We start from the raw sequence: 19,907 nt of genomic DNA, 5'->3' as shown, positions 1-19,907 counted from the left end.
ATTAATATTACTTACCAGGTTAAGGTCTTTAGAGTGAGTAACCCATGTACCATTTGACTTGTGGATATGCAGTATTTCCAATAAAGCAGGGTCAGAGAATGCCTTGTATGCAAGACAGAGATCGTATCTGGGTAGTCTGAATGATACAGAATAATGTGACAGTGATTTCAGACGATCCACATAGGACAGATGCTGAAGACCTTGAATTTTCCTTGTGAGGAACCTTTATGGTCTCTCCAATTGCTGCATGTACTCTGAAAGGTACACACCAAAAGGGGCATTGTAGTCAATTATTGGCCCGATGAGGGAAGAGTACATAGAGGTTAGAACTTTTTTTTTCTGGAGGCAATGCCCTTACTTATGAGATAAGCAATATAGAAGGCCCTTCTTATCACTATGGGGACATGTTGATCAAAGGTAAGGTTGCTGTCAACCTGTGTGCCCAGGACTGTCACCACTGAGTGCATACTTTGGGTGTTGCTATTGATGTGGAGTTTAAGGCCATGAATTTGGCACCAGTCGTTTGTGTAAGACCCTCTTGTAGGATGTTGACATCGTTTGGAGATTCTATGACCGCCCCCAGTTTGCAGTTATCAGCAAACTTTGTCAGCCACAGACATTTAGTGTTTGCTTGTACTTCGGAGAAATAGAGTCCAAACAGTAGAGGTCCCAGGACAAATCCTAGTGAAACACCACTGGTTACAGTTGTGCTGTTGGAGGTAAATTCCCCTATTTTAACTATGTGTGTTATATTCATGAGCCAGTTAGTGACCCATCTAACAATATAAGGGTTGATACCTAGCTGGGTGTATTTGTCAATAATGCCCGAGTGGGGAATAGTGTCAAAAGCCTTGACCAAATGCAGGTAGACTGTGTGCACAGTTTTCCTCGCTTCCAGGGCTCTGGTGACTGTCTCGAAGAAGTCCACTAGGTTTAACAGGCATGATCTCCCTTTGACAAATCAAAACTATGTAGGGTCAAATGTTTTGAGATTACCTGTATCTTTGTTGATAAAGTCCATGATGATTGTCTCCATAGCCTTGCAGATAAGTCTAGTCAGGCTAATAGGCCCGTAGTTCCCAGGATCAATGGAAACACCACCGTTGTTGCAAGTGGATAACAGTGGCCATTTTCCATTCAGCTGGGATGAAGCCGGTGCTTATTCTATGATTGAAAAGAGTACCCAATGGTGTTGCTAATTCTTGTTGGAACCCATGTAGGATGCAGCCTGGGATGTTATCAGTTCCCATAGATGCTGTATTTTTGGCCTTAGGGCGTTTACAACCTGCTCTTCAGAAATACAAGGTAGGGAACAGGTGGTAGTGATGTCATGGGGTATGTGTGGCAGGGACAGGGGAGTGAAGTTTTCACAGAACCTGTCAGCTAATAGGGTAGCTAAGTCCACAGGCTCAGTATATGTGGTATCATTAACTACCAGTTTGGCACAGGTCTGGGTCCCTGCTTTTAGGTTATGGATGTAACTAACGAACACCTTATGGTTGGCCTTAGTTGAGGAAGCTAATTTGGATTTATAGTTCGGTTTGGAGGACTTCACAAGAAGTCTTATTTGCTTGTTTAAGCTGAGGAGGGAGTGTTTGCTTGTTTAAGCTGAGGAGGGAGTGTTTCTAGTTCAGGGCTTGCTTCCTCTTACTCTTAAGACTACAAAAAGATATTTTGAACAAAAGCCTGCAGTTTAGCTACTGTTTTGGTTGCAGCTGTATAATTCTTTAGTATACTGTAAAACAAGTTCTGAGATGCACACAAATGAGGGTCATTCAAGAAATAAAAGAAGCAGTTCTGTTACAGACAGTATATAAGATGACCATGACTGACACTAGTCCTATTTTTTATCAGTGGTATGGGAATACACCACTACTTCCTTATGTCTAGCATGACTCGTATAACGCAGACTTGAAATGGATTATGGGAAAGAGGCTTGAATAAAAATAAGATCACATTGACATGTCAAGCCCCATTGGCAGCCATTTTGCAGAAAACATATTAAAATTCTTTTGGAAGCGGTCACTTTTTTTTTTTTGAAGTGTTAACATAGCTCAGAAAACAGAGTGAAAATAGATTTTTTTTTTTAGTTCTAAGGTGGAGTTTTCATTTAAAAGCAATTGTAAAAGCAGAAATACTAGAACAAAACAAGTGCAGTGTAGTCTGATTTTTTAAAATTTTCCCGAAGCAGATATACTTGGGGAAAAACATTTTGTAATAGCATTGTGATTAAAAAAAATAAACAACTAAATTCTATCCTATCCCATTACATTCCACTGACAGTATTGTTTTAAACACTTTTATTAAATAATCACTTAAGGTACAGGCAAACATACGTTAACCGAAAAAACAAACCATATTAACATTTTTCCCCATTTACATACATTACACATCCCATATCTTTTTTCTTTCTTTGTAAATGTCATCAGTCAAACATTATATAAATTGCTGAACTCCTGCCTTCCCATAAATGTCACTCCTTACCTTGAAGATTATTCTGAATGTATTGCTCCTTCCCTTTTCTAAATATTCCACCACCAATTTGTTTATCTCTTTTACAGTATTCAGTATTACTATTTGGTTTAGATTTTGATTTTCTTTTTCTAGTAATTGCTTTGTGTGGCAGCTAATACAATCAAACATAGTAAATCCTTACTATATTTATGAAATTCAGATCCAGTGTCCCATTTCAGAAGAATTGTTTTGTTTGCTCCTCTAATATCTCTGACAAAGTACTGTGTATGGAGTTTTTTTTAATCTGCCAAATTATTACACTCCCAGAAAAAAACAAACATGTTTCCATTTGCTTCTATGTTTCCTTTCTCAGCTCAAGCATTTGATATTTACCTAATGAAAATTTATTTGAAGTCTTCTTGGGATATAAAAATACCTATGCAAACGCAAACTCTTCCAAGAAAAAGTCGCAAACTTTCTGAACTTTGTTGCATTTCCTGTACATTGCCTTTCCATTCTCTTTTTCCCAATCATTTCTAGCCTCCTCTGATTGATTCTTATAGTTAAAATAAAAGTAACAATTACAATCACAGCAGGGTTTAATCAGTAAGTGCTTTCATATCATCAGAGAGTCATTGTCAGTCTTACAAGTAAGAACAGTTCACACTTAAGTACAAATCCCATTAGAACTCATGATCCGTTACATGCTTAATGCCTTAATCTTCTTCGTTTTAAATAAGCTTTAAAATTTTCCTTGTCATTAAGCCTGGGGCTGGGGTGGGATATTCCTTCCAACAGTAATGAATATTTACAATTTAGTCCCAAGAGGTCAGAATCTGTTAATCTTTCAAAATTGGTTTTCTACAGATCTGGTGATTCCTTGTTGTCAAAAATATTCAAAAAGGATGCACAAAGTAGGGCTTATTTAAGCTGTGATGGTATGCATTCTAAAAAGTTTAAGGAAAATGTTGTGAAAAGTCCATTAGCGAGGGACAGCAGGTTAACTGATGATGAGTTCTTAAATGTGGCAAAATGTGCCTCTGTGTTAGATAAGTTTCAGAAAAGAGGTTATCCTACAGTCTTGTTGAATAAGATTTATGACAACATTAAAGCTAGAAGAAAATTGACTTTTAAGCCTTATAGATTTGAGGACGCATGCTTAGCTGGTGACCTTTTGAATTGTTGGGACCTACTTAGGCAGGTCCTAAAATGCTGAGACTGAATGGCCAAAAAAAAATCATACTCTCATATACTAAGTCTGAGATGGCCATTTCTCAGAATATTCATTTTTCTCTGGGGTAAGGCTATCGCAGAGTCGCAGAGTTAGCATGTATAAGTCAAGGGCTGTGGGGGGGGGGGGTTGTCTCCCTGCCAAAAAAAATAAGTTTAAGGGAGAAGAATGATGTTCGATATTCGCTCTTCTGCATTTTTTTTTTTCCTGCATATTGACACTTGGCATTATGAGTGCTGACATATCAGTAAGGAGCCTACTCAGTTACAAAGTCTGTGAATGAGTATACATTGGCTATGTTGTTGAATTTGTTGATGAATTTAATTTTAAAGCCCTGATGAAGAATAACTGGAAAAACTTGCGTAGATTTCCTGAAATAAAAAAAAAATCTTATGTGGATTTCCTAAAATAAGTAACAAAGTGAGTTAATATCAAATGTTTGTTAGAAAGAGGGATAGAAACTTGAAAGATATGTTTCAGGGAAGACTAAACAATTTATCCAGGACAACGGCTGTTAAGAATAACAAGATGTTCAAATACTGTGATTCTATTTACTGCAAATGTATTTAAACTGGAACAACATGGGTTAGTGTAAAAGGATATAAACTGAAATTTCTCTTGATTTAACTTTAAATCCAGGTTTGTAGTTTACTTAGCAAGGTGCATAAAATGTGATGCTTACTATATGAGTAGGAGAATCAGAAAATTACATTGTAGAATATATGAACATTTACAAGCAATTCAAATTAGAGGTAGTAGATATACTTTGCCTATACAGTTGACTGAGTGTAAAGAAAAAAGGATTTTATTTTTGCAAATTAATATTGTAAGCTAATAAAATTAGTTATAGAATGCTTTGTTCCCCAGGTGCTGGTTCCCCTCTTTTTAAAGTATTGTTAAACAAAACCTTCCAGATTTTTCACTTTTTTTTCCCTCCCAACTTCTAGACTTCCACAAGAATACAGTCTGTTCCTGGAGACTCCCGTTTGATTCTGCATCAGCATGTTTGTCTTATCTCTTATGTTGCCATTTAATTGTTGAGCTCATCTTCCTCTAACTTTGGCACTATTAAGTCTTCCATAAACATTTTCATTTCTGTCTTTTCTTGGTTTACACTTTTCTTCTGCTTTAAACAAAGTGTCATAACATTTTAAAAATATCGTTTATACCTCTATAGGATTTCTGATTTTCTTGTTAAAGGTTCCCCACATTTGGCAACACTTTCTACTTTCTGTTGCCTAAGCTGTTGTGTTAGAAGTTTATTATGATCTTGAGTTATCAAGAAGTACTTGTTAACAGCAACCTTTCTAAACTCATTCATATTATCCAAGTACTCCATTTCCCCCCTTAGCACTCTGCAGTTGCTCCGTTTCCTCTTCTGTGAGACTTCCTTTAATCTACAATACCATAACCTTTGTCAGCCCTGCTAAATAATTCATATTCCTTCCTTCCCATATTGCTTTCTGTTTTGCTTTTACCCTCTTTGTAAACCCCATTTTTATCCCACACCCTAGATATCCCTTTGGAAGAAATTTCTGTCTTCTGTAATAATTATTTAGTCATTTTCACTGTCAATTCCTTAAATTTTTCTCTCTCTAACAGTTAAGTAGGAAAGCACAAGTGTCTCATTTTGCTTCATTACCCTGCATCTTTATCTTAGCTTTTATTTGTGCATGAGCTAAAATAGATATGTGTCAAAGCTGTCAATTAAGTACACATGCTTTTATGAAATATAATTTCTGTCCTGTCTAGTCCAGTTATTGTACCCTGGGAAAAAATATGTAAATTCTGTCTTGAGTTCCTGTCATAGAATTTACATCTTCTGTACTGGATATTTTCAGAAATCCACCCTGTCTTGTAATGTTTTCACTTCTAGGTCCAATTGGTACACCCCTTATTGCAAATCAAGTTCCTGTCTCTACCAGTGCATAATTGTCAGAAGAAAAATTCAAGCGAGTCACATCTGCCTCAGGTGATGAAATTTCCTTTATTTGCAGCTAACCAGATTACAGCAGCATGTTGGCCAAGATTATCTCAATCTGATCAGCTTGTTTACTGACATCAACTTTTATACTTTCCTGTTACTAGCCAAAATATCTTTTGTTACATTTCTAACAATTGACAGTTGGCTATGAAAAACATCTAGGATCACAATTTACCTCAGAAAAGAATGCTTTACCTCAAAACCACAGTTAGTGTAGAACGTTTACCTCAAAACCACAGTGGTAGCTGGAATTTTCCAGAGCCTGCCTCAGTAAATTAACTCTTATTCAGAAGTATAGAAAACAGAAGTTATTCAAGTTCATAAGCAAACTACATCTATCATAGGTAAAGCCCATCTTTAATAAACATGGTTCAATGACCTTTTCTTACCAACACTTCAGCAAATAGCATATTCATTTTGCTAGATGGGAGAAAGAGACAAATAATAATAATGTGTTTTAAAACTTTTTCTCTTAACATTTCCCCCCTCAAAACACTTTTATTTGTCTTTTTATTTCAGCAATATATGGTAAAAACTAAGTTTTTCTTTGCATACATTACTTCATTTGCAAGACAAACTTTTAAACTTCAAAACATTTGCAAAAGTCACATTTCAATGTATTCACTTTCACCAGTCTGTTGCAACTGCTGGTACATCGTCTTCATAACAGCGGTATCAACCAGTCTTTGTAGAAGACCTCTGATACAGGGTATACAAAAGCAACCACATACCACCACGATAGCCACAGCGACTCCGGACACCAGGAAACTGCTGATGAGATGACTCCATTTTCCAAACCATGCTTGTAGAAAGTCTGTGAAGGGATTATTTACCCCAGAGTTCTCTGCCAATTCTTCAGATAACATCTCCAAACCTTTCAAAGCTCGAGTGATGCTCCCATCAGGGGCAGTATTATTCGGAAAATATGTACAACAGAAAGTCCCAAACATCCTGCAAACTCCTCCTTCTTTGGCCAGGAGCATATCCAACGCAATTCGATTCTGCCATGCCACCTGCGAAGTGGCCTCCAGTTGTTCAGCAATACCTTTCAATGTATCTTTGGTATAGTTCACAAAACGCTGCTGGTTATAGTAAATGTAGTTGATCCAGTCCACATTCTTATTGGGTTGAATCCAGACAAAGATGGATGCAAAACCAGCCGCTATTTGGTTTATTGCTTTGTATTCATCAGGCAGCCGCTGTTTGGTTTATTGCTTTGTATTCATCAGGCATGCCTCTTGGTACGCCAATGCTATCGATGTAGACACTGCTATCGAAGGATTGCTTCGGTGCCTCTCTTTTTCTCTTATTCAACCACCTCGGCTTTATTTCAGGTTCTCTTACGAAATTGCTTGCTGGAACTGGAAAAATGTAGAATGGCAGAATTAACTTTACGAGTGCACAAGTTCCTTTCCAGGGAATCGTAAGCCTTGATCTGAGTTTGTTGTCTCCACATAACCACCAAACGTCTGCTAAACTATGAGTTTGGTTCTCCAGAAATGGATTCTCATTGCCATACACAGTAACATTGCAATAGTTCTGTCCCATATTGCCATAATTCTTTCCTGTGCCATCTCTGGAAATGCACATATACGAACCTGGATAGGAAATCGCTGTAGGCGGTTTCTCAACTTTGCTTATGACTGGAAAACGCTCAGTTTCATTTTTGCATTTATCTTCGGTTTTGTTGAAGAATAACTTTAACAGACACATCAGATTACCTTCAGCTTGCATCAGTGGGACTGTCGCTAGTTGCTGTTTACCTTCAGCACAAGAAACACAGTTCTCACGATGTGCCTCTCGGGTACTATATCTAACCCAAGATAACCATTCATTATGGTGTATGAATCCCATCTCGAGTAACAACTGTTCTTCCTCTGTGAAGGCAAAATCTGCTTACTTGTAGCATTTTTAAGGCTTTGCACTTTAAGTTGGAGGGTCCCCAAAGGATCAGTTCCAATTGGAAGAGACACTCCGATTCCATAAACTCCTGAATCACTTTCTTGTGGTGACATGATGGTTATAGTAATCACTTCAGTACCTTGGAAATGCGCAATTTTTATTCTTTGTTGCCTGCTCTTATCTTTCTCCGGTATCACTGCATCACTTGTTTCCCATCCGTTCACATTTGTTGACCACCAAACATTTGACCAGGACGCACAGTCTCTATTGCACAAGTATTTATTTTGCAAGAGTCAGGAAATCATTACTGTTCCATTTAGCACAGTCCAAAATTCCTTCACAAAGTTTTACCTTGAACATAGTAGTAACACCTGTTTGCACTTGCAGCACCACCATTCCTTTTTCTCTCACAACTGTTCCTTCTCGTATGGACATATTTACTTTCGCCACCAAAATCATTATCACGTAGTAGTTCAAGTGCCAGTTGAACATGGCCATCCTTCCTTTGTAGTCAGACTTTGCGTTCAGGGGTCCGATGGAGTCTGACCAACATCACTGGTAGAAGGAAAAGTCTTAAGTTTTTTACAGTGGGTGATATGAATCCATGAAGTCCTCTCTGCGATCTTTACAGCCGTAGGTGTTGAGATAAGTACTCGATATGGGCCTTCCCACCTGGGGGATGACCAGTTCTTTCTCTTCACAATTCGGATCCACACCCAGTCCCCGGGTGCCATGCTTAACAAGGTTTCACTTCTGGAATCTGCAAAGGAGTCATTGGTTACAAGAGACTTGACATTTAGCAGCTTCTTCATATAATCCGCCAGATCCTCACCCCCCTCACGTTCCGCTGGCAACAATCCTTGCCACTGCGGGACGTAATATGGTCTCCTAAACAAAAGTTCAAATGGTGTAAGTCCTTTGTAGGAGGGTGAGATTCGCATGTATAGGAGTGCCAATGGAAGGCACACAGTCCAGGATCTATGCGTTTCTGCCATCAGTTTGCGGAGCTTATTCTTCAGGACACCATTGTGTCTCTCCACCAGTCCAGCTGACTGCAGATGGTAAGCACAATGGTACTTGAGATCAATCTGAAACACTTGACCCAACTTCTGCACAATCTGGTTTACAAAATGAGACCCATTATCACTATAAATGCATCTTCGAAGGCCAAATCGGGGAATTATTTCTGTTGTCAAAAGCTTTGCTACTGTGTGTGCATCAGGATGCTTTACTGGAAAAGCTTCTACCCACTTAGAAAAAGCATCAATTATAACTAGACTGAACCTTTTTCCCTCTGAAGATGTCAACTCAATAAAGTCCATACAGTGTGTGGAATGGATATGGAGGGGTGGGGAATGCCTGCTGAGATTTTTTTTAACTACCCCCTGAGCATGATACTTTGCACATAATAAACAAGATAAACAGAATTGCTTTGCATAAGTTGAAAATCCTTTACACCAAAACACCTTAGACACTATTTGAACCATTGTCTGTACTCCTACATGGGCAGGTCCATGGCTAACCAATGCAGCATACCTAAAAAGGTTTGAGGGTAATACCATTTTGCCATCTGATGCCCTATACAACCCATCCTGTTGAGTGATACCATATTTCACCCAATGACATTTTTCTTTCTGTGTTGTCAATGTTTGCATTACTTTTAGTGTCTCTAAGTCTAAGAGGTGTCCGGGCTCTAAATCATTGTCATGTAAAAGCAAATAATTTTCTTGAACTGCCTTTTTTGCAACCATATCAGCAGAAGCATTTCCCCTGGAGACAGGATCTTTTTTGTTAGTATGTGCGGAACATTTACATATCGCTATCTGAAGTGGTAGTTGCACTGCATCTAACAACTGTAAAATTAAATCTCTGTGATTTATTGGTTTGCCTGTCGCAGTAACCATTCCCCTATTCTTCCATTGTTGGGCGAAAACATGCACAGTGGAGAAAGCATACAGACTATCTGTATAAATTGTCACTTTTTTACCCTCCCCTAAGGTACAAGCTCAAGTCAAAGCCACTAACTCAGCTGCTTGGGCAGAATAAATATTTGACAATCCTTTTGCTTCTAAAACTTCAGTTTCTGTGGTGACAGCATACCCTACTAGTGTTCTTCCTACAATGTCCTTCTTTGCTGATCTGTCTACAAACAAAACAAGATCAGAATCTACCAACGGAATATCTGTTAAATCTGGTCGGGGAAGTACTTTGTCATGAATGCTCTCTAAACAAACGTGCGGAGTACCTTCTTCTGGAGTCGGCAAAAGTGTTGCCGGGTTAAGAGTAGTACATCTTTCTATGGTCATATGTGCTGTGTCAGCAGCACTGTCATACACGACAAATGTCGACTAGGAGATAAAAAGGTTATCTTATCTTGCAAAAGTATAGTAGCTACTGAATGTGGAACTCGCAATTTTAATGGGTGAAACAAAACTAATGATGCCGAGGCTTGCACTGCCATGGCAGCTGCCACTACAGCTTGAACACAATGCGGCAATGCCCTTGCAACAGGATCTAATTTGGAGGAATAAAAAGCTATCGGTCTCTGTTTATCCCCATGTACTTGTACCAGAACCGAAGTCATATATCCTCCCTTACAATCAACCATTTGTACAAACTGCTTAGAATAGTTCGGAAAACCCAAAACAGAGGATCCTGCTATCAATTGCTTAATTCTATTAAATGCTTGTATTGCCTTATCTGTCCACTGTATATTACTTTTTGCTGCCATGGGAGTGTCATAGATCAGTGCGGTCAATGGCCCTACTTCTTCAGCATAATTAGGAATCCAACTTCTACAAAAATAAGTCACACCTAAAAACTACATCATCTCCCGCTTAGTCGTAGGCATAGGTGCTTCAAGAATTGCTTGTTTTCTTTTATTTTCCAATTGTCTACCTTCCTGCGAGACTAAGTAACCCAAGTACTTTACTTGTGCTTTCCACAATTGTAACTTCTCTTTATTTACTATATGTCCTTGCTCAGCTAAAAAACTAAGAAGGGCTAGGGTATCCTTTTTACAACTTTCCTGCGTGGGTGAGGCCAATAAAATATCACCTACGTACAACAGGACCTGGCTTCCCTCTGGGGGAACAAACTGAGCTAAATTTGCAGCCATTTCTTGTGCGAATATTGTCGGACTCTCACAATAACCCTGTGGCAATCTGGTGTATGTGTATCTTTTACCTTGGAAAGTGAATGCAAACCAAAATCTACTCTCCTTGTGTAGTGGTATGGAGAAAAAGGCATTGCTTATATCTATGACAGAAAAATATCTGTGCTGAGGTAGTAAATCATTAAGTAATGTATAGGGGTCAGGGACCACCGGTGCTCTTGGGATCACAGCTGAATTAACTGCTTGTAAATCTTGAACCAACCTCCAGGACCCATCCGGTTTCTTTACAGGAAACAACGGAGTATTGCAGGGTGAATCTGGGCATTCAACAAGAATTCCTACCTGTTTTAGCTGTTCAGTAACTGGTTTAATTCCTTCCTCTGCTTGCTTACTTAGTGGATATTTGTGCTTACGAGGTCTAAAACCTGACTTTGCAGTTATACAAACTTCACCTGCTGTTTTCATTAATCCTACATCTCCTTTACCTTTTGACCATAAATCTACAGGCAAGGCACTTAATGCACTATCTTCCTCTTAAGTTAGGAGGATTTGTCATGCCATTTCTGTTTTGTCATCCCTGAGGTGCACACTTGGTCGTGCCCAAGTCACCCAATTTAATCTTTGTACCTGGATCTGTTGATCTTTCAACTGACTTTCAGACATTGTGTTCCAAATTGTTACCTTTTTCGCCAAATCTACCCAATGTGTCCCCACTGCTTTAGTAACTGAGATATGTGGGCTATAACTTGAGCGATATAAAGAACTCATTTTCTTAGTCAAAGTACAGGTTACTACTGTATTACCTTGCGTATCCCAAAACATATCATTCAAAATTATCCTTGCACACTTGTGCTTAAAGAATTCTTTTTCAAATTCTTTATCTGGACCAGGGGCCTTATAGAACATTGTACAATGTAAGTGCGCCACAACCTGCAGTGACCCGCTCCTAGATTTACTTAGAGCTAGATTGATCAACTCTGTATCAACCCTCCCCGGACCATCTGAAATCAAGTCTAGGCTATACCAGTAAAACAAGTCTTGTACTCCCTGTACTACTAAGCCATCCGCTAACCTTATTGCCTCAATACCTTTAGGTGTGGGAATTGCCGCTATTCCAAACACATGCATCAAATCTCTTCCTAGCAAATTAACTGGACAAACTTTTGATATAATTACCCTACACCTAACAGTTTGGTTTGTTTGCGGATCCGTGAACAGTAGAGGATGAGACAGTGGTTCCTTATAAATTTTCCCGCTTGCCGCTTTTACAAGGACAAACTCATCTGTTTCGCAGTTCGGAGGCAGAACTGCTGTACCTAAAAGTGTACGCGATGCACCTGAATCACATAAAAACTCCACTTTCTGTCCCTCAACCAAAAACTCTATCATGGGTTTCTGATCTAGATGCATAGCAATACCCAAATTTGCCAGGTTTATGACTTCACAGTCACAATCCCGCCCTTCCATTAGAGTGTTTCTGACATTCATCGTAGAGAGTGTCTGCCTCTTCACTATCCCCATAATGAAGATGGCGCCTTTCTTTACTATCATATAGTCATGCGGAGCCCTTCTTCGTAAGCTGTGGGGGATGTTGCCACTCTTCACAGTCGGCAGCGAAATGCCCACGTCTACCGTATTTAAAACATTCTCCACGTTTTAACCTTTCCCTATAGGCTGAATGTCCACCCGGTTCATTTAACGTGTCCCATTGCGGGCCCCCACTTTTTTTACGCCACCACGGCGCCCTTGCCCCCTTTGGTCCTGTACTAGGAATATCCCACCATCATCCCCTACTGCTAACACTTGTACTTTCTTTTTCTTTTTTAGATTAAAATGTTGCTCAGCATGTCGTGCATATTCAAACAAAGGTTGCAGTCTACATGTTCTGTGATCTACCATGTGCTTAGTAATAAAACTACTTATCGGACCCTTACAACCTTTAAGAAAAGCATTCTTTAATTGCTGTTCATATGGACTATCATTAGTCTGATCCTGCGGAATCATCATTCCACAATGGTTATTGAACACTTCTGTCAATCTTACAATATAATGATCTACAGATTCATCATCATTTTGAATGCACTGATTTATTACTGTCCAATCTGCTCTTGGACGCCACTTATCAGAAATTCTCTTTAACAGATCAGTGACTCGTGTAACACCCCAGAATTATGCTTTAGTGTAGTGCCGTCATCTGCCTTACATGTCCAAGTACCACAAACTAAGTGCCAATCTGGACCTAAGATTTGTCGCACTACTTGTTCTACTTCTAAACCATTTAGATGATAACTTAAATGCATACCAACTATGTCCTCAGAAACCTTTTGAAAATTAACCTTGGGATGAGGAATACCATCTGTAGCTCGTTTTATATCCTCTCTAGCCCAGGGACGATAAACTAAAATAGTTGGTTCTTGTCCAACATCTCCTGCTTGTGGGTTTGCAACTTGTATTAAGGGAAGAGCTTCTGAATGGTCAGAAAGTTTAATAGCCCAACGTCCTTGCCCTGCTGGTCCTGACCTTAACTGCATAGGTTGGTCTATGTGTTGCAAAGCAACCTTAGGTACTACGGGAACTTGTGGGTAAATTGGAGGGGTCACAGCATTTCCTTGAGCAGCATATAACCCACCCTGCTGTACAGATCCCACATAAACAGACTGATATTGAGGAGGTTCCCCCGGTATGGCAGCAGCAATTTCACCATACGGTGGGGCGGTTGCCTGCATTTGTACTGCACAAACTGTATGCTCATCCTCCTTATCTAAAAATAAAGCTACTTTTCCACTTGGCACCAGTGATCCCTTTTGATTTATTTTCTCTTTTTCCTGACACTGTTTTTCTTTTATAGCTCGTTTAGTTGCTTCTTCTAACCATTTTTGTGCTTGGGGAAATCCCAATTGTCTTTGCTTTTTAGTTCTAGTTCCTGCATCCTTTTCAAATCTCTAACCCATTTTGCACAGACATTCTTATTCAGTGTGCCATCAAAATCATATTTTCAACTTCCACTTTTTCAAAAATTTTACATTATTTTTGTTTAAACTTTTCATATACTTAGCATCAACATTTAAACAGGCATCACTCTCACACTTGCAGCAACTTGAACCCATGTTTTCCTAGATTTCTTATTTTAGGACTGTATATTTTAGGACTGCATCAAAATTATTTTTACGGGGCTTATTACAAAATGGGGCTATCTTAACGGGGATCCTAACAAAATAACAGGTAATCCTAACAAAATAACATGTAATCCTAACAAAATAATCTTAACAATTATTTCTACCCACCCTTAACTAAAAATAAAACCCTTAACTAAAAATAAAACCCCTGTCGACAAGGTTAAATTAAATTAAAAGAAAAAAGGTATTTTCATCCTACCTGAACCAGATGAGACTCCGTTTCCCCTTTTGGTTCGAAAACCGTCCCTCAGATAGGGATCAGAGAGCGGCCGGCCTCTTTCCAACAACAAATCAGTCAGAGGGCTTTCCGTCGAGGGAATCTTAGGATAATAAACCCTCACCTGCGCAGGTTTTTCGGTCTCTCTGTCGGTCTGATCCGTATCTTCGTAGAGGTTTCCGGTCTGAAGGACCAAAGTGTCAGAAGAAAAATTCAAGCGAGTCACATCTGCCTCAGATGATGAAAATTTCCTTTATTTGCAGCTAACCAGATTACAGCAGCATGTTGGCCAAGATGATCTCAATCTGATCAGCTTGTTTACTGACATCAACTTTTATACTTTCCTGTTACTAGCCAAAATAGCTTTTGTTACATTTCTAACAATTGACAGTTGGCTATGAAAAAGACCTAGGATCACAATTTACCTCCGAAAAGAATGCTTTACCTCAAAACCACAGCTAGTGTAGAATGTTTACCTCAAAACCACAGTTAGTGTAGAACGTTTACCTCAAAACCACAGTGGTAGCTGGAATTTTCCAGAGCCTGCCTCAGTAAATTAACTGTTATTCAGAAGTGTAGAAAACAGATGTTATTCAAGTTCATAAGCAAACTACATCTATCATAGGTAAAGCCCATCTGTAATAAACATGGTTCAATGACCTTTTCTTACCAACACTTCAGCAAATAGCATATTCATTTTGCTAGATGGGAGAAAGAGACAAATAATAATAATGTGTTTTAAAACTTTTTCTCTTAGCAATAATATTCCCCGGTGAAAGCTGATTATTTTTCCCCAAATTCTCTTAAGATCCATTAATAGCAATTTTGGGTGGCATATAAATACATGTCAGCATTGAAGATCCGTGATTTGATATGAAGGTAATCAACCACATTCTGCAGGTCTTTCAGGACAGTTGCCATCCCGTACAGTTGCCATCCTCACTGACAGAATGGATGTAGTTTGGCACATAAACAAGCACGGAGGAACTCATTTATACCCCTTGTGTTGAGAAGCGATGGGAATGGGTTGTGCCAATTTACCACTTTCTGTTAACCAGTCATGTTCCATGGGAAGACGGTCACAGGTTCAACCATCGTTTGCTTTTGCCATCTGAATGGATCCTCAGTTTGTGAGTGGTGCAGATCTTACATTGCTGGGAGAAGCCTTGATGTGACCTATTTGCTTCCCTGAAGAACACCAGAATCAGCAACTGCTATTACCTGCCTCCCCCTACCATGGAAGTATTTACCATCTGCATTTTTCCATTTCCTGGTATATCCATGTTCATTCAGAAAAGTCAAGCAGAAGTCATCCAGAGTCATTCTTATAACCTCATTTTGGGCTTGACAGTTGTAGTTCTCTCTTTTATGGCTTCACTTTCTGAGAAAAGCCTTATTGACTGAATCCCTTCAAAACCCTGCTAAGAAAAACAGTTGGGCTGTACAAAGGGCTTCATATTAGTTCTGACGACTTCTCAGGACTTCTCATAAATGCACATTTCTCAGCATTTTTAGTTGCTTTGGAAGACTGTCATGAAGAACAGATAGGTTAAATGTTCACAGCACCAAACCTATAGCCTCAGGAGGCCATCAAAGAGTTTGCCACAAAGTAATCTACAATCAGAGGCCCTCTTCCCTTTCCAACTATCGAAACTGTTCTTAAATTGAGAGAGTCTCTTGCTTATTGTAGCTGGAAGTAAATTCTACCATCTGACAGCCATGCAGTGAAAAGAATTTCCCAAAAGATAGTTTTACTTAGTTTAATATAAACAAGCAAGTTGCTGTTCCTGGTGTTTGAAAGACTTTCGCCCCTAGAAATTCCCACAATAGCCCCAAAAGCCTCATCATACATACACTTGTATATCATTATCAAGTGTCTTGTAATAAGTCTGTAATTTTAAAGTGTAAAGGGACAAAAGTTCTAATCTATTAGCTTAATTCTGCCTTCTCATTCCTTCGATTTGTCTGGTAAAAAATTTCTGAACCCTGTCCAGTCTTTGTTTGACAGCAACTATAGGTGTAGACAGCAGTCCTGTATTCAGTAATAGGGCATACTATAGTTTTATAAGTAGGTAATAAAGCTTTTATATCTTTACTTGTTATTGTTCTAAGAATGTTATAATTTTTATAGAAACCTTTTCTATTGTTGCCCAAAAAATGTGATCTGAAACTTATATTCTTATCAATATTAACACACAAATCTTTGATCAGCTCTTCTTCAAGATCTTACTTTTTTTAAGGTAGGGACAACAGAGGTTATTCACACCAAAATGTGTAACTTTTCTTTTATTAATATTAAATTCCATTGCATTCTCCATTGCCAATTTATCAAGTCTTTCCAAATTTGAGTACATTTGTTTTGCCATTTATGTTAGCATTAATGAAACCCAGCTTTGAGTCATCAACATTCTTACTCAACTAGGCATTATTTTCCATAGGGAAACAGGAAATAAGGATACCAAACACCACTGGTCCTAAGTGTGAACCCTGCGGGATGCTGCAACGAATCCCCTTTTTTCTTTAGGAACAAAGTTACCTAACTATACTTTACACACTGTACACGTCAATCAATTCAGAGTACTTCCTATCACAAAACCATTAATTTTATACTCTGATAATAAAGACAATATGCTGGTATGTTGCACAGAAGCAGAAGCCTTACTTAAATCCAAAAAAAGCAACATCAACAGGCAGTCCCTTAACTAAAGATTCCCTGAAATTTTGATAAAAAAGATAAAGGATTTGCCACACATGAACAACCATATACAAAACCATATTGATAAATGTCTAATGAACATCTCATGTAGTCATTAATATATTCAATTCTTTCTTGTCCCAAAATACATGTTAAGCTAATAGGCCTAAAATTCCCTACATTAGTTGAATTAGCACCCTTGGGAACTGGAACCGCAAAAGCATCTTTTCAAACACCTGGAACAAGTCAAATTTGCAGAGTTTTCTGGAACAAAAAGACATGGAAGTATATTCTCAACTATATGTGAAATATATTGGCCATTGATATAATCTGGGCTGGCAGTAAAATTATTTTTAATTACTTTACATGCGTTCTTAGTTTAAGGAAATGAAAAGTAGGGCAGACCTTATCCAACATGGGCGCATACTCTCCGTCAATCTTACCCACTGATCCAGAGTAAATTGTGTTTTTCAGAAAAACTAAGCCAATGCTTTATGTTTAATAACAGGGCATTCCTTAACAGGGATATTTATAGCAGACCGTTTTTTTAAATGGAACTTCAAATGTCTTAAAATGGCATTTTTATTGTCTAGTGTATAGCAAGCCAAACTTGATTCATTTTTATGCTTACGGGTCCTTATAACTTTTCTAAAGAAGTTTCTAGCTTTCTTAGCCTGGCCATTATTTTCTTTTGGGAGCCTTTTTAAACTTCCTTCAAGAATACTTGTGTCTGCTATGAGCTATATCAATTGCTGCCTTCCACCAAGTAATCAAATCACTATATGACTTGTTTGAGCTAGCTGTACAGAGTCATCTATCAATTGCTACATTAAATCATAGAATTTTTCCAAGCTGCTTCAATATCAACATGACCTAGTACTTGTTCCCAATCCCAAGCCTTTATTTTTAAATTAATATGCTCATAATTAGCCCTGTAAAATGCCCTGTTCCACATCTTACCCTAACCAAGGAAGTTTTAATAATTCCAGTGTAATTCCAACTCTCATTCAAGTGATCAGACCCACTTAATTCACAGTCAACAAAGCAACCAAAGTTCTTATTAATATTCTTAACCCAAACTAAATCAAGAATATTTCGATTAAGAGCAGGTTCAGTTACCAGTTGGTAGCAACCGTATTCTAAACTCAAATTCACCAAATTACATATGGTCCCTTTGACATTAGGTTGATACTTCCAGTGTGTATTAGGAGAGTTAAGATCCCCAGTACTGATATCCAAGCCATTAAGAAAATAAGATGTTAAGACCTCCAGAAAACCATTAATTTTTCCCTAGACTGATTTGGTGGTCTGTACAATAAACAAAATCTGACAATCTCACAATCTCTGTTTAAATTTACAGTAATAATTTTGAAAAAATCAGTTTTACAAGTAAGGGTGGACGTGACACCTCTCAGTAACATGCATAGATACCCCCTTCTTTTACTCCTAAAGTTGTTATATTTGTATGTTAGGTTCTGGATGTGGTTTCATATGGCCATATCTTAGGACTTGGGGCTGACCCACATTTTGAGTTCCTGTAAGAGATCATTCTGTCCTCATGGGTATTCTGTATCAGTGTATTTTTTTCTTCCATGAGGCTGTAGTGCTCTTTCCTTGTTTGGAAAGTGGAAAGATACTTTATTTTTTGAATGTGTCTTCAGAAATTGAGAGGGATTCCCTAGGATGATGCAATGGCCTGAGCCATAGCTAGATGTGATTCATTCTAGATACTTTGAGTTTTCTAGCAGATGTTTAGAAAGGCTACCAGCTTTCCCCTCAACTTACATATTCCACCAGATGGACACAGTTCTTGACCTTTGAAATGTCCACTTCATGTGCACTATGAGACATCAGATCTGTAAAGCCTTTCTTTGACGTCTTTTTTGACTCATTGGCACCTGCATTGTTGATTGTTGTCTGCCTAGGTCCATACTTTCTGTGGTAATTGAACAGGCCGGTTTGACTTAGCTATGCCTCCTGCTCTTTAGAGTGCTTCAAAGACCTTCGACAGTTAACTGTTAAATTGTGGCACTCTGTACTGCTATTAGGGAATGTAAATATGGACTAAATGCATTTTCTTGAACAAGTAAATAAAAAACTGCTTTACTTGTTCAGATTAATGCATTTGTTTCACATTTAACTTTTAGTCTGCTAAGGTCCAGGTGATCACCATATAGCTTACCAGCACATTTAATTTATATCTTATTAATATAATTGTATGCAGGCTTGAATAAATTAACCTAGACAAAAGTGATTCAGTGGTCAGGGTGCATGTATCTACCACATTGGTGCATAGTGGCCTTGTGGGTATCAGAATTAATTCAGTACAGGCTTGTCAAGCAGGTTTTGAAAAGTGTGCTACATCTTTGTTCACTGAAAAAGTATTTGAACTTCTTCATTGACTAGCTTGTCTTTTCTATCCTTCAAACTGATTGTTTCAGTGGGTTTTAAGTTCAGCTGTTGGAAGACACTCTTTGGTGGCTCTTTTCTCCACTCATTGGATGTTGGAGCAAATGGCTCTTGGCTGCAGAAAATAGTACTTAGCCTTTAACAGGGATCACATGCCTTTAAGACCATTTATGTCTCTGTTAAGCATTTTCAGAGCTGTCCCTCAATCAGTCCATCCAGTTTATTTACTTCCTGGGGACTTAATCCAGGGGAGCAGGGGAGGCAGATTTTTCATATGCAAGATGGAAAGTACCATCTCAGGTTTTACCTCAAAAAGTTGCTTGACTTGTGGAAGAAGGGTCTCCTATGCCTCCAGTAAGAAGGCTTTTCCAGTGGCTAAACAAACATTTTATCAGTGGATTGCTAACATTGTTGTTTTCTGACATGAGTAATCCATTTACCACGTGAGTAGTGCAAGCAAAGACTGTTCCACCTGGGGAGCTGCTACTTCCACTTGGGTCAAAGCCACATTGCTACTGGTGCATATTTTAATTAGATTCAAATGCTTGGATCTTCCTTCCAGAAGGCAACTGCGGTTAAGTACATCATACTGAAAGATGGGGCCATCTGAAACTTGTCTGTGTGGCCTATCTGGTATCTGCCACCTTGGGAGCTTGGGATTCTTACCTCCTGTTACCAGCTGCACAGGGCCTGACCTAATAAAAACATGAATGTGTGTTCTATC

At 38.6% G+C, this 19,907-nt stretch overlaps 1 protein-coding gene across 1 annotated transcript in view; it reads left to right on the top strand.

Moving 5' to 3' along the window:
• Positions 1-19,907, top strand: part of LOC122790792 (dehydrogenase/reductase SDR family member 4-like) — a 582,153-nt gene that overhangs the window by 49,659 nt on the left and 512,587 nt on the right. The gene's annotated exons all lie outside the window — the stretch shown is intronic.

Source organism: Protopterus annectens, chromosome 16.part0 (genome assembly GCF_019279795.1).
Source record: "Protopterus annectens isolate FY-2018-M chromosome 16.part0, PAN1.0, whole genome shotgun sequence".
Lineage (NCBI taxonomy): Eukaryota > Metazoa > Chordata > Ceratodontiformes > Protopteridae > Protopterus > Protopterus annectens.
Note: the sequence above shows the minus strand (reverse complement) of the source record. Positions and strands in the feature narration are given on the sequence as shown.